This window comes from Aotus nancymaae, unplaced genomic scaffold (genome assembly GCF_030222135.1).
Source record: "Aotus nancymaae isolate 86718 unplaced genomic scaffold, 86718_ANA_hifiasm-v0.15.2.pri h1tg000062l, whole genome shotgun sequence".
In the NCBI taxonomy this organism is placed as follows: domain Eukaryota; kingdom Metazoa; phylum Chordata; class Mammalia; order Primates; family Aotidae; genus Aotus; species Aotus nancymaae.
This window is the reverse complement of record NW_026988476.1, coordinates 15,122,179-15,134,381: the sequence shown is the minus strand read 5'-3', so window position 1 is coordinate 15,134,381 and position 12,203 is coordinate 15,122,179.

Below are 12,203 nucleotides of genomic sequence, written 5' to 3'. Positions count from 1 at the left end.
AGTCCAGGGACCTGAGAACCAGGAGATCTTTTGCCTGAGGGCAAGAAAAGATGGATGTTCCTGATCAAGAGGGGGTGGGGGGGGTAGAGAGAGAGAAAGAGAGAGAGACAATTTGCCCTTCCTCTGCCTTTTTGTTCTGTTTAGGCCTTCAATGGATTGGCTGATGCCTACACAATCCATTGGTGAGGGCAGATCTTTACTCCATCTACTGATTCAAATGCTAATCTCTTCTGGAAACAGCCTCACAGACATACACAGAATATTGTTTTACCAGTTATCTGGGCATCTCTTCGCCCAGTCAAGTTGACACATTAAAATTAACCATCATAACCATTTCAAAAGCCAACACTCTTTTAGCTTGTCCTACATGCTAGGTACTCTTCTGAATGCTTTACATGCACTGAGAGTTTAAGTAATTGGTCAGGCATCCAGGCTTCATGCCTCAACCAGAATGTTTTAGGTCCTTGACACACATTCTTGTTATCCCTTTTCAATCCTCAAGATAAAACTGTCTACTTGTCTTCTTCCAAATGAGACTAATACATACAGAAACACATCTGCAATCAGACTGTGTTAATAACCAATATGAACCAGTTGAGATGTTGTTAATCCACAAGCTGGTACGTGGGGCTCTGACTTAGGTACTGCCAATGCTAAAGTCTAAGCTCTTATCCACTGTCATCTGTCTTCAACTCTGTAAGATTTCCCAGCTCTTCTTCCCAATGCCCCCAGCACCAGCTCTTTATAGTGCCCCTCATTTAGTAATTTTGTTGCCCTGTTAACTCCTCCTAGTGAGTAGCATTAGCAACCTTTAAAACAAAAGGTTATTCTTTTTCTTATTGGGAGGAATATAGTGAGAATCTGGGCAGACGGGATCACACTTTGCAGTGGAGATATCCATAAATGATAGAGTAGATAGAGCAAGTGTAGACAGAATAATGGCTCCCCAGAGAGACAGATTTAAAGATGCTTTGCTACTGGCTTTGAAGATGAGGAAGGGACCATGAGCTAAGAAATGCAGGTGGCGTCTAGAAGTTGGAAAAGGTAAGGAAACAGATTTTCTTCTAGAGCTACCAGAGGCAACACAGCTCGGCATACACCTTGATCATTTATGACACTCAGTAAACCTCTAACCTCTAGAACTGTAATAGGATAAGAACCTCTAACCTCTAGAACTGTAATAGGATAAGAACCTCTAACCTCTAGAACTGTAATAGGATAAGTTGGTGTTGTTTTAAGTCACTCAGTTTGTGGCAATTTGTTACAGCAGCAATAGGAAGCCGGCACAGCAAGTGAGAAGAGGATGTAGCAGCAATACTCTGGGCCCAAGGCCGGCCGTATGCTTTACATGGAAAGTGTTTCAGGGGCTTGGTCAACCCAAGGGTTCTATGCATCCTGATCCTTCCCATTCCCTGCACCAATAGTTTGCATTAGCTTGGGTGTATCAAAGATCAGATGAGGCTAAAGATCTCTGAACTTGGCAGTCATATTGGTGAAAAAGCTTTGATTGGTGCAATAGAACTAAGGGAGAAAGGGTAAAAATATCCTGTAAAAAAATGTTTGTGTTTTATAAAATTATACTATTAAGGGAGCTGCAGTGGTTTAGGCCTGTTGTCCTGGCACATAAGGAGGCAAGGCTAGGTGTTCAAGGCCAGCCTGGGCAACATAGAAACCGCTCAACCATATAACAACAACAACAACAAATTATACTATTAAATAAAGCAGAGTTGAAAAATAATATATTATGTTCGTATAACAGTTTGTTATTTATGCAGATTTTCATAAATAATTTATTTCTCATTTTAAAAACATTATTTCAGAACAACTTTTATGGTAGAAATAGGCAAGAGTTGTTTTTTTTTTTTTTTTCTGGTTGAGACAACTGAAAGCTTGTTTGGAGATTCTAGCAAGAGAGTGCAGCTACTTGTATACACTTGACCGAAGACCAGTTCTCCTCTATCGGGGATGGTTGTCCTCTTCGACTGAGTATGCAGCTTTGGTTGGAACACCCATGGAGCAGTGAGGGAGGAAGGGGACACCTGCCTAGCCAGCCAAATCAGCCAAATCAACCCTGGCGATCTATGGGGTGACAGCTGTTGCAGCCAGATCATTGTTACATCCATGGTTGAGGCAACCAAAGTGCAGAAATATTATATCATTTACGCAGGGTCATATGGCCAAGACATGACACCCAAGATTTGTACTCAGGGTCTTATGTCTCCTAAACCAAGCGCTTTTTTTCATTACCCTTGCTGTTCAGATTAAGACTATAAAAATCAGTAGTTATTCAAGTTATCTTTCCAAGAATGACACTACCAAAAAGACCAGTTCTATACAGTTAGGTGCACAGACTGGAGACCATGTAACAGTTAACACTTCCATCTTCTAGCTGTATTCCTCAATATTTTAAGCATTTTCTAATGAGATGACTGCAATCCATGATATTAGAACTTCTTGTAATTTTATTATTGGTGGGCAGTTTATAAAAGGAAAGACACCGGGTAAGTGGTTTTATTAATCCAAAATTTGGACCCTTCCTCCCATTCTCTCTGTTTATTTTAGGGATCAATAATTTGTACTACTAAAAATAAGTTCCAAAGATATTTTAAGATTTAGGACAGGTTTATTGGAATTGGAATTATGAGCAAAACCTGTGCCACCAGTATTTAACTCAGAATATTTAAAAGTAAACTCCAGTAGTAATTATATATCTAGAAAAGTGTTCTTTTTCTTTTCTTTCTTTCTTTTTTTTTTTTAGATACAGAGTTTTGCTCTTGTTGCCCAGGCTGGAGTGCAATGGCATGATTTCGGCTCACTGCAACCTCCACCTCCAGGTTCAAGTGATTCTCCTGCCTCAGCCTCCCAAGTAGCTGGGATTCTAGGCACCTGCCACCATGCCCAGCTAATTTTTGTATTTTTAGTAGAGATGGGATTTCACCATGTTGACCAGGCTGGTCTCGAACTTCTGACCTCAGGTGATCCAACTGCCTTGGCCTCCCAAAATGCTGCGATTATAGGTGTGGGCTATCGTGCCCGGCCTAGAATAGTGTTTAAAAAATGAATAGCTTATTTTTATATTTATAGTATACATACCCTAAGTTTTCCCATTTAAATGCTATTTGTAGGGCTAAATTTGAAACATGATTTAAAGAATGGAATGATTCATGTTTTAAAAGGGCACTTAACTCACTCTTGTTATAAGGACCCACTTCAAAAAATTCCTTCATTACCACTTAAGATATTTCCATGTGAAAGATAAAATGTAAGGGCAAGACTTCTTAATAAGCTACTTGTTATCTTCTGAGGATTACTTCTCTAATACTATCTATCTTCATTCTCCTAGCTTTAATGTTCAATCTAGTATAAAACTGAACTTAGAAAGATATCTTTATGTTAAAGCCTTAATGGATACTTTATGCCAGAGTTTCCAAAGCTGCCCAATTATTAGAATTACTTGGAGCACTTTTCAAAAATAAAGCCCATCCCTCCCCATTCATATTAGCCAGACAATGATGTCTGGGAAACTATATTTTCCACCCAGTGTCCAGGTGACTTATATCTTTAGGCAATTTTGAGAAACTCCTCAACACTAATGATTTTTATATCAAGTATACCTGGAACTTGTTAAACATGTGTGTTTCATGGTTTCATTCCCAAATTCTCAGATTTTAAGATATAAGTGGTCCCTTAACCACCCCAGGAAAAACAGTGACTCAGGAGGGTCATTCTCAAGGCTCTGGGTCAGCAGAATGGGTCAGTGAGTGAGGTCTGTGGTCTCAGAGAAGCTTATCGAGCTTGGAAATCCTGCTGGGAAGGCAATGCTGAAAGGACAGAATAGGTAAAAGCCTCAAGTCAGGAATCATGGCATTTAGATCAATTATGCCACTAGAATAACTCTCAGGACTTGAGAACAAAAATCTGACCTTAAATGAAAGCCATCTGAACCAAGATGCAATTTATATGCCTGTTGAAAAGGTGGACTGTTGTGTATCTGGATTTTCAGGGTGAACAATAGGATTATGCAACTGTTTAGCAAATGAAAACCTGTAATTGCAAGTACAGTTGTAAGAAACAGGTTGAAGATAGAAGTAGGGAAATATAGTTGTTAGTAGTTTCTGATAACCTAGACTCCCTTAGTTCTAAATTATCTTCCTTTATTGCATTTCCTCAATGAATGGTTTTTGGATCGTTTCTATAAGCAACATGGGGAATGGGGGTGGGAGGTTGTTTGCTATAAATGCAGGTTTCTGAGCCCTACCTTAGATTTATGGACTAAAAATATATAGGATTGGAACCAGGGAATAGCATTTTAAATATTCTCTCTTTTTTTTTTTTTGAGACAGAGCCTCACTCTGTTGCCCAGGCTGGAGTGCAGTGGTGCCATCGCAACTCAGTGCAACTCTGTCTCCTGGGTTCAAGTGATTCTCCTGCCTCAGCCTCATGAGTAGCTGGGATTACTGGCATGCATCACCACACCCAGCTAATTTTTATATTCTTAATAGAGATGGGGTTTCAACATGTTGGCCAGGCTGGTCTCAAACTCCTGACCTCAAATGATCTGCCTGCCTTGGCCTCCCAAAGTGCTGGAATTACAGGCATGAGCCACCATTTCCAGCCTTTAAATAAGCTCTTAATGAGCCTTATGCATATTGAAGTTTAAAACTCATGACCTTATTAGAAGCTTCTGAAGCCTGAAATATGTCTAGACAGGTTAACACATTAAACAGGTTATCAGACAGTAAATGAATTAGCTCTCTGGAGGAAAAAGCAGCTGAGATAAGAATTGGGGGAGGAGGAGTAGGAGTAGGAAAAAAGTGAAAAGCAAAGGCATAGAAACTTTCCTGACCGGAAATACCCAAGTGTGAATTTACATTTATATGGAGGAGAAGCATTCAGAGGGATAGAAAAATGGAAGGCTTTGTTCCAGCAGCACCTTCAACACAGAAGCATACTGGAATGACAGACAGATCTGCAGGCTGTTTCTGAAGTAGAGTGAATAAATGTTTTAGGAAGAGTATCTATCAATGCTGTCTCTGAAAACTTAGGGATGTATTTCACTGTTTCTTACAGTCCATTAATAACTGTTATAGCTCTATTTTGATTAATTTAAATACCTCTGGAAACTACTGTGCTTGCAGGCTTCACCGATGTGGACACACCTTCAGAAGGAGTCATGAAATGATTTGGCTGTGTCTCCACCCAAATCTCATCTTGAATTGTAACTCCCATAATTTCTACATGTCATGGGAGGAACCCAGTGGGAGGTAACTGAATTATAGGGGTGGGGCTTTCCTGTGCTGTTCTCATGATAGTAATAAGTCTCATGAGATCTGATGGTTTTAAAAAAGGGTGTTTCCCTGCACAAGCTCTCTTCTCTTGTCTGCCACCGTGTGAGATGTGGCTTTCACCTTCTGCCATGATTGTGGGGCCTCCCAGCTATGTGGAAGTCCATTAAGCTTTTTTCTTTTGTAAATTGCCCAGTCTTAGGTATGTCTTTATCAGCAATGTGAAATGGACCAATATGGTAAATTGGTACTGGTAGAGTGGGACACTGCTGAAAAGATACCCAAAAATATTGAACTGGGTAACAGCCAGAGGTTGGAACGGTTTGGAGGACTCGGAAAAAGACAGAAAAATGTGGGAAAGTTTGGAACTCCCTAGAAACTTGTTGAATGGCTTTGCTCAAAATGCTGATAATAATATGGACAATGAAATCCAGACTGACGTGGTCTCAGATGGAGATAAGGAACTTGTTGGGATTAGAGCAAAGGCGACTCTTACTGTGTTTTAGCAAAGAGACTGGTGTCATTTAGCCCCTGCCCTAGAGATTTGTGGAACTTTGAACTTGAGAGAGGTTATTTAGGGTATCTGGTGGAAAAAATTTCTAAGCAGCAAAGCATTCAAGAGGTGACTTGGGTTCTGTTTAAGGCATTTAGTTTTAAAACAGAAACAGGATATACGAGTTCGGAAAATTTGCAGCCTGACAATGTGATCGAAAAGAAAATCCCATTTTCTGAGGTTAAATTCAAGCTGGCTACAGAAGATTGCATAAGTAACGAGGAGCTGAATGTCAATCCTCAAGACAATGGAAAAAATGTCTCTAGGGCATGTTAGAGATGTTTGTGGCAGCCCCTCCCATTACAGGCCAGGAGGCCTAGAAGGAAAAAGTGGTTTTATAGACTGGACCTTTGGTCCACGTGCTGTGTGTAGCCTAGGGAATTGAAGTTTGCTGCAGGGGCAGGGCTCTCATGAAGAACCTCTGCTAGGGCAGTGCAGAAGAGAAATGTGGGGTTGGAGTGCCCCACGCAGAGTCTCTACTGTGGCATCACCTAGTGGAGCTGTGAGAACTGGGCCACTGTCCTCCAGACCCCAGAATGATAGATTCACCTACAGCTTGCACTGTGTGTCTGGAAAAGCTGCAGACACTCAACACCAGCCTGTGAAAGCAGCCAGGAGGGAGGCTGTACCCTGCTGAGCCACAGGGTAGAGCTGCCCAAGACGATGGGAACCCACCTCTTATATCAGTGTATCCTGGATATGAGACAGGGACTCATAGGAGATCATTTTGGAGTTTTAAAATTTGACTGTTCTGCTGGATTTTGGACTTCCATGTGGCCTGTATCCCATTTGTTTTGGCCAATTCCTTCCATTTGGAATGGTTATATTTACCTAATGCCTGTACCCCTATTGTATCTAGGAAGTAACTAACTTGCTTTTGATTTTACAGGCTCATAGGCAAAAGTGACTTGCCTTGTCTCAGATGAGGTGTTGGACTGTGGACTTTTGAATTAATGCTGAAAAATGAGTTAAGACTTTGGCAGACTGTTGGGAATGCATGACTGGTTTTGAAATGTGATGACATGAGATTTGGGAGGGGCCAGGGACAGAATGATATGGTTTGGCTGTGTCCCCACCCAAATCTCATCTTGAACTGTAACTCCCACAATACTCATGTGTTGTGGAAGGAACCACATGGAAGGTGATTGAATCATGGGGGTGGGTATTTCCTTTGCTGCTCATGATAATGAATGAGTCTTGTGAGACCTGATGGTTTTAACAAAGGGAATTTCCCTGAACAAGCTCTCTTCTCTTGTCTGCCACCACGTGAGATGTGGCTTTTACATTCTGCCATGATTGTGAGGCCTCCCCAGTCATGTATAACTGTAAGTCCATTAAACCTCTTTCTTTTGTAAATTGTCCAGTCTCAGGTATGTCTATCAGCAGTGTGAAAATGGATTCCTACAAGTCACTAGCTACAGAAAGCATCTCTTCCTTGTGTCTCTCTCAAAAGTGTGGCCTCTAGATAATCTTGTTACAATTTGATGAAGTCAGTGATTACCAGGGAATCTGCAGAAGTTAGAAATATCCTGAGAGCTTATATTCCCAGAATTTTGTGCCAGTAGGAATGTTCCTCTTTAAAGTTGAAGAAATTAGTATAAACCTGAAGAATCAATTATTTGTGGGGTTATTACCATAAGATTTGGCAAATAGCTGACATATAAGGATTTGACTTAATATTACAGGGAAGAATTTGTAAATTAAATTGCATGCTGATTAACTGTAACATTTGGCTTGAGATAAAATTTTAACGACTAAAACTTTTCTTGGTACCATAAATATTAGAACAGAGAAGTTGAATGGCAAAGAATTTTTTAGTCTATGCAGCATGGCCTAAGAAGAGTGTGCTCTTGTTCTAGTGACTAGTTCTTTTGGCAGAAATATTCCTAGAAAGGAGAAAGATTTTTAAATTTAGCTCTTAATGTTTTGTGGACATATTCTGTAAGAATATCTAGTGACATGCCAACTGATTCTACTCTCATGAAACTATGGTTGGATTTTAACTTAGTCTCTTGAAAGCACTTGACATTCCGAGGAATGGCAGGTCTACTTCCCATTTTAAATTAATAAATTGACTTTTTGGATTAAGAGTAATGCAGTTCTGAGTTTGACATCTAGGGGGAATGATTGACTTCCTAGAGACTCATCACTTCTGGGTGACCTGAAAAAATTGAGTTTATTGACTTGGAAAGCAAAGGATATATTCCTTTCAATCTCACCAAGATGTAAATGTCATGTCAGGACATCTACCTATCAGGTTGAGGAGGCCATTGTATTAGTTATCTATTGCTGTGTAATAAATGACTCCAAAATGTTCACTTTAAACAATAAACATTTATTATCTTACAGTTTCTGTGGGTCAGAAATTCCAAAGCAGTTTGGCTGAGTGATTCTATCTTCAGGTCTCTCATGAGGTTGCAATCAAAATGTAAGCCAGGGCTGCAGTCATTGAAAAGCTTGATGGAGTCTGGAGGATTTGCTTCCAAAGGAGTTTGCTCACATGCTGGCAAGTTGGTCCTGATAACTCGTGGTAGGACTTAGTTCCTTCTCACTTGGGACATTCAACAATAACCTCAGGACATGGAAAATGACATCCCCCATAGCTAGTAATCTGAGACAGAATAACTCAGAAATGGTGATATCTTTTCTTTCTGCAGTATTCTTTTTATTACACAAGCTAGCCATGATTCAACATGGGAGAAGATTACCTAAGGTCATGGGTATGATGAGGAGCAGGAGGCAGTGATTATGGGGGCAATCTTGGAAGGCTGGATATCACAGTCAATTTTTTTTACATAACTATACTTATTATATTCTATGTATTTAATAAGTATGTTTTACTCTAAATTGGAATCATCATTTCTCAGTCTCCATCTTCTAAATAAGAACATCATTTGTTTTTAGTGTCTTCTTATACAGTGGCTTATAATTTTTTTTCCCTATAGGAATTTATTTTCTGGCTCTTGTGCTATTGAGACTAGATAAATAAGTTTTTGGTATAATTAGAATTATAATTTCTCTCATATTTAAAAACATTTTGTGATGATATAGTACACTTGGGTTTTGTCTAAAACCCTGGTGTGTGTCTTTCCATCTTCCATTTGTCAATTTATTCTTTCTTCGTAGCAGTGAGAATCCATGGATTTAAAAAATCAAAGGGAATATTTTTAGGACTTCATGTAGTATAATTTTTAAACCTATAAATACAGTTTATGTTTATGCATGTCTTCTCAAGTTGTTTGAATAAGAATATTTATGTAGTGTTATTCCTATGCTCTCAGGAATGTATTACAGAAATTATTATCATTGAAAAATTCATTGTTTTTCTGACAGAAACATCTTTGCTGTGTCATTCTTATGGGGAATTTTCTTGACAGCAGTATTTGTGTTCTATGTCTGGAAATATCTATAAAATATATTCAATTCTCTGAAAATCTCAAAGGAAGAGTTGCTGTGATAAAATTTTTGATGCAAATATTTCACATTTTTGGCTTTGGCAGTAACTCCATAATTCTAGGGGAGGAAGCAAATAGGAGCACACACATATATTAAAAAGTACATCACATATATTATACACCTCTCTCTCTATATATATAGATGTGTATGTGTGTGTGTGTGTTTGTGTGTGTGTGTATGTATTTGTATATATGGTTGATGATTTCTCTTTCTAAAAGGCAAAAGGCAAGATCTATTCTGGCTTTAGAAAAGCTTTTCCCCATGCAGTTGTGGTAACAAGATAACTTTTTCACTAACCATTTACAGGTTACAAAAAATTATATTCCCTTAACTATCAGTCTATAAGATTGCTGACTCAGATTTTACAGATGTGACTGGGAAAGGTTAGAGAGAGGGCCTTAGAAGCTATTGCTGTGGATTTAGGAAAATGCCTCCTGAAGCCAGAAGATAAATTATCCTATGAACAACAGGATGCTTACAAAGTACCAGGTAAAAAGAATTGGGCAAGAGTCATTAGAAAAATGGGGATTGAAGTCATATTATCACAATTCCTTGTACCCATCTAGTTGATAATTATGATATAGCATAAGAAAATTAAATGAATACTTTCACGTGACTTCATATTTGGGATTTAGAAATATGTAATATTTGGCCAGGTGCAGTGGCTCATGCCTGTAATCCCAGCCCTTTGAAAGGCTGAGGTAGGCAGATTGCTTGACCTCAGGGAGTAGAAAGTTACAGTGATTCTGTTCACAATAGCAAAGACTTGGAATCAACACAAATGCCCATCAATGATAGACTGGATAGAGAAAATGTGGCACATATACATCATGGAATACTATGCAGCCATAAAAAAGGATGAGTTCATGTCCTTTGCAGGGCCATGGATAAAGCTGGAAACTGTCATTCTCAGCAAATTGACACAAGAACAGAAAACCAAACACCACATGTTCTCATTCAAGTGGGAGTTGAACAATGAGAACACATGGACACAGGGAGGGGAACATCACACACCAGGGCCTGCCAGGGGGTTGGGGGCTAGGAGAGGGATAGCAGGAGGTGGGAGGATAGGGGAGGGATAGCATTAGGAGAAATACCTAATGTAGATGGCGGGTGATGGATGCAGCAAACCACCATGGCATGAGTATACCTATGCAACAAACCTGCACGTTCTGCACATGTACCCCAGAACTTAAAGTATAATAACAAAAAACAAGAAAGTTACATGATTATGCCACTGCACTCCAGCCTGGGCAATAAGACCAAGACCCTATCTGAAAAAAAAAAAGAAAGAAATATGTAGAATTTAGAAAAAAAGAAGGTTTGAGAGAGAATTGAAAGTCTTGAAAACTGACAGCTAAGCATAATAAACTTATATTTTAGTTGATGACCTCAACTTCACGGACTGCAAAGCTGAGAAACCAGCTCACAGAGTAGTGAAAATAATATTAGTAGAAGTTTCCTGAAATAGGCTTCTTAACGGCCACCTTGCAATATCTGGAATGGGTCTTAACCCAAATCTTTAGTTGAATTAAGTCTACTTAGGGAGGAGTTGAAGCAACAGATTCAGTCCCAAGCATGTGTTATAGTTTCCTTTGGACCTTTTCCCAACTGCAGATTGGATGCAGTATTGGACAGTAGAGGAGCAATATCTTTGGTGTCAATTTATGTTTGAATCTGGTGTCTACCTCTTGCTAGTTCTCTTATCTTGGGAAAGCTACTTAATCTCAGTGAGTCACAGTTTTCTTATCTACAAATGAGGAATAGTAGTATCCACTCAGGGTTGGCTATATAATTTGTAGGACTGAGAGCAAAAAGAAAATGCTAGCCCTCTTGTTCAAAATGCAGGAAGAAAGTGCTGTTAAAAGTACTGGTGTATAAAGTTTTAAAATGTATTTTAGATGCATAAAATTTATAAAGCTTTTAAATATATTTTAAGTGAAAATTTAAAAATATTTTAAAGCCTAATGGTATAATTGTTAAGTACAGAAAAATTAAAATGTCTAATTATTGGCATGAATTTCACCATTCTCTATATTGTATAGTGCCAATATATGTTTATAATATATATCATAAGTGTAAATTTAAGGGCATTTAATTCATATGGAATCAACAGCATTTTATAGGTCATCCATGCATATATATTTCATTCTTAACAGAACAGTAGGAAACAAAACACACAAAACTAACTTTCATTTTACTTCTTTATATGTGCATATTCTACCAATACTCTTTACTTCAGCTTACTGATGTGTAAGGAAAGATTGAAATGAAAAGGAGCTGTGGGTTGCTTTATCTTTCTCTTTTTTTCTAAGTCATCATTTGAGCAGTAGTGGTACTCGGAAGTGACATGAATAAAAAAGAATGTAATAGAGTTCCTTGGTCATTTGTGTTTCTTAGAACACCATTACTCTTTTCTGCATTCCAAGCAAAGTCTTGGTTCCAAGGAAAAGCATAAACTCTCCGATCTGTCAGTGACATCACTTACCCAGTTTTAGGAGTGAAGTATGGAACATGAACACAGAATTGTGGTGGATCCACTATGCATTGTATTTTAGTAAGATTCAAAGTGAAAGAAGCATGTTATGGAAGCCATGAAGGCTGTATGCAGATGGGGTGAAAACGCACACTCAGATTCATGATTCTTAACAGCAGAGCTTTTAACCAAGTGCAGGACCCTTTTGAGAGCAGGGTTTTAATGTGATTGCACTTGTCACCTGCCCATGAAGCTGGCCCTGTGCCTACTTTATAACACTGTAAATCCCCTAGCAGAGGATATAATAGGCAAGTATTTTCAATGTCCTTCCATTTTCTTACAGAAAACATTAGATTCCTTCAGAGTAGACATATATGAGGGTAGGACTCTGAATCTTGAGGCCCAAGGAGTGATGAAAACTATTCACATTGAC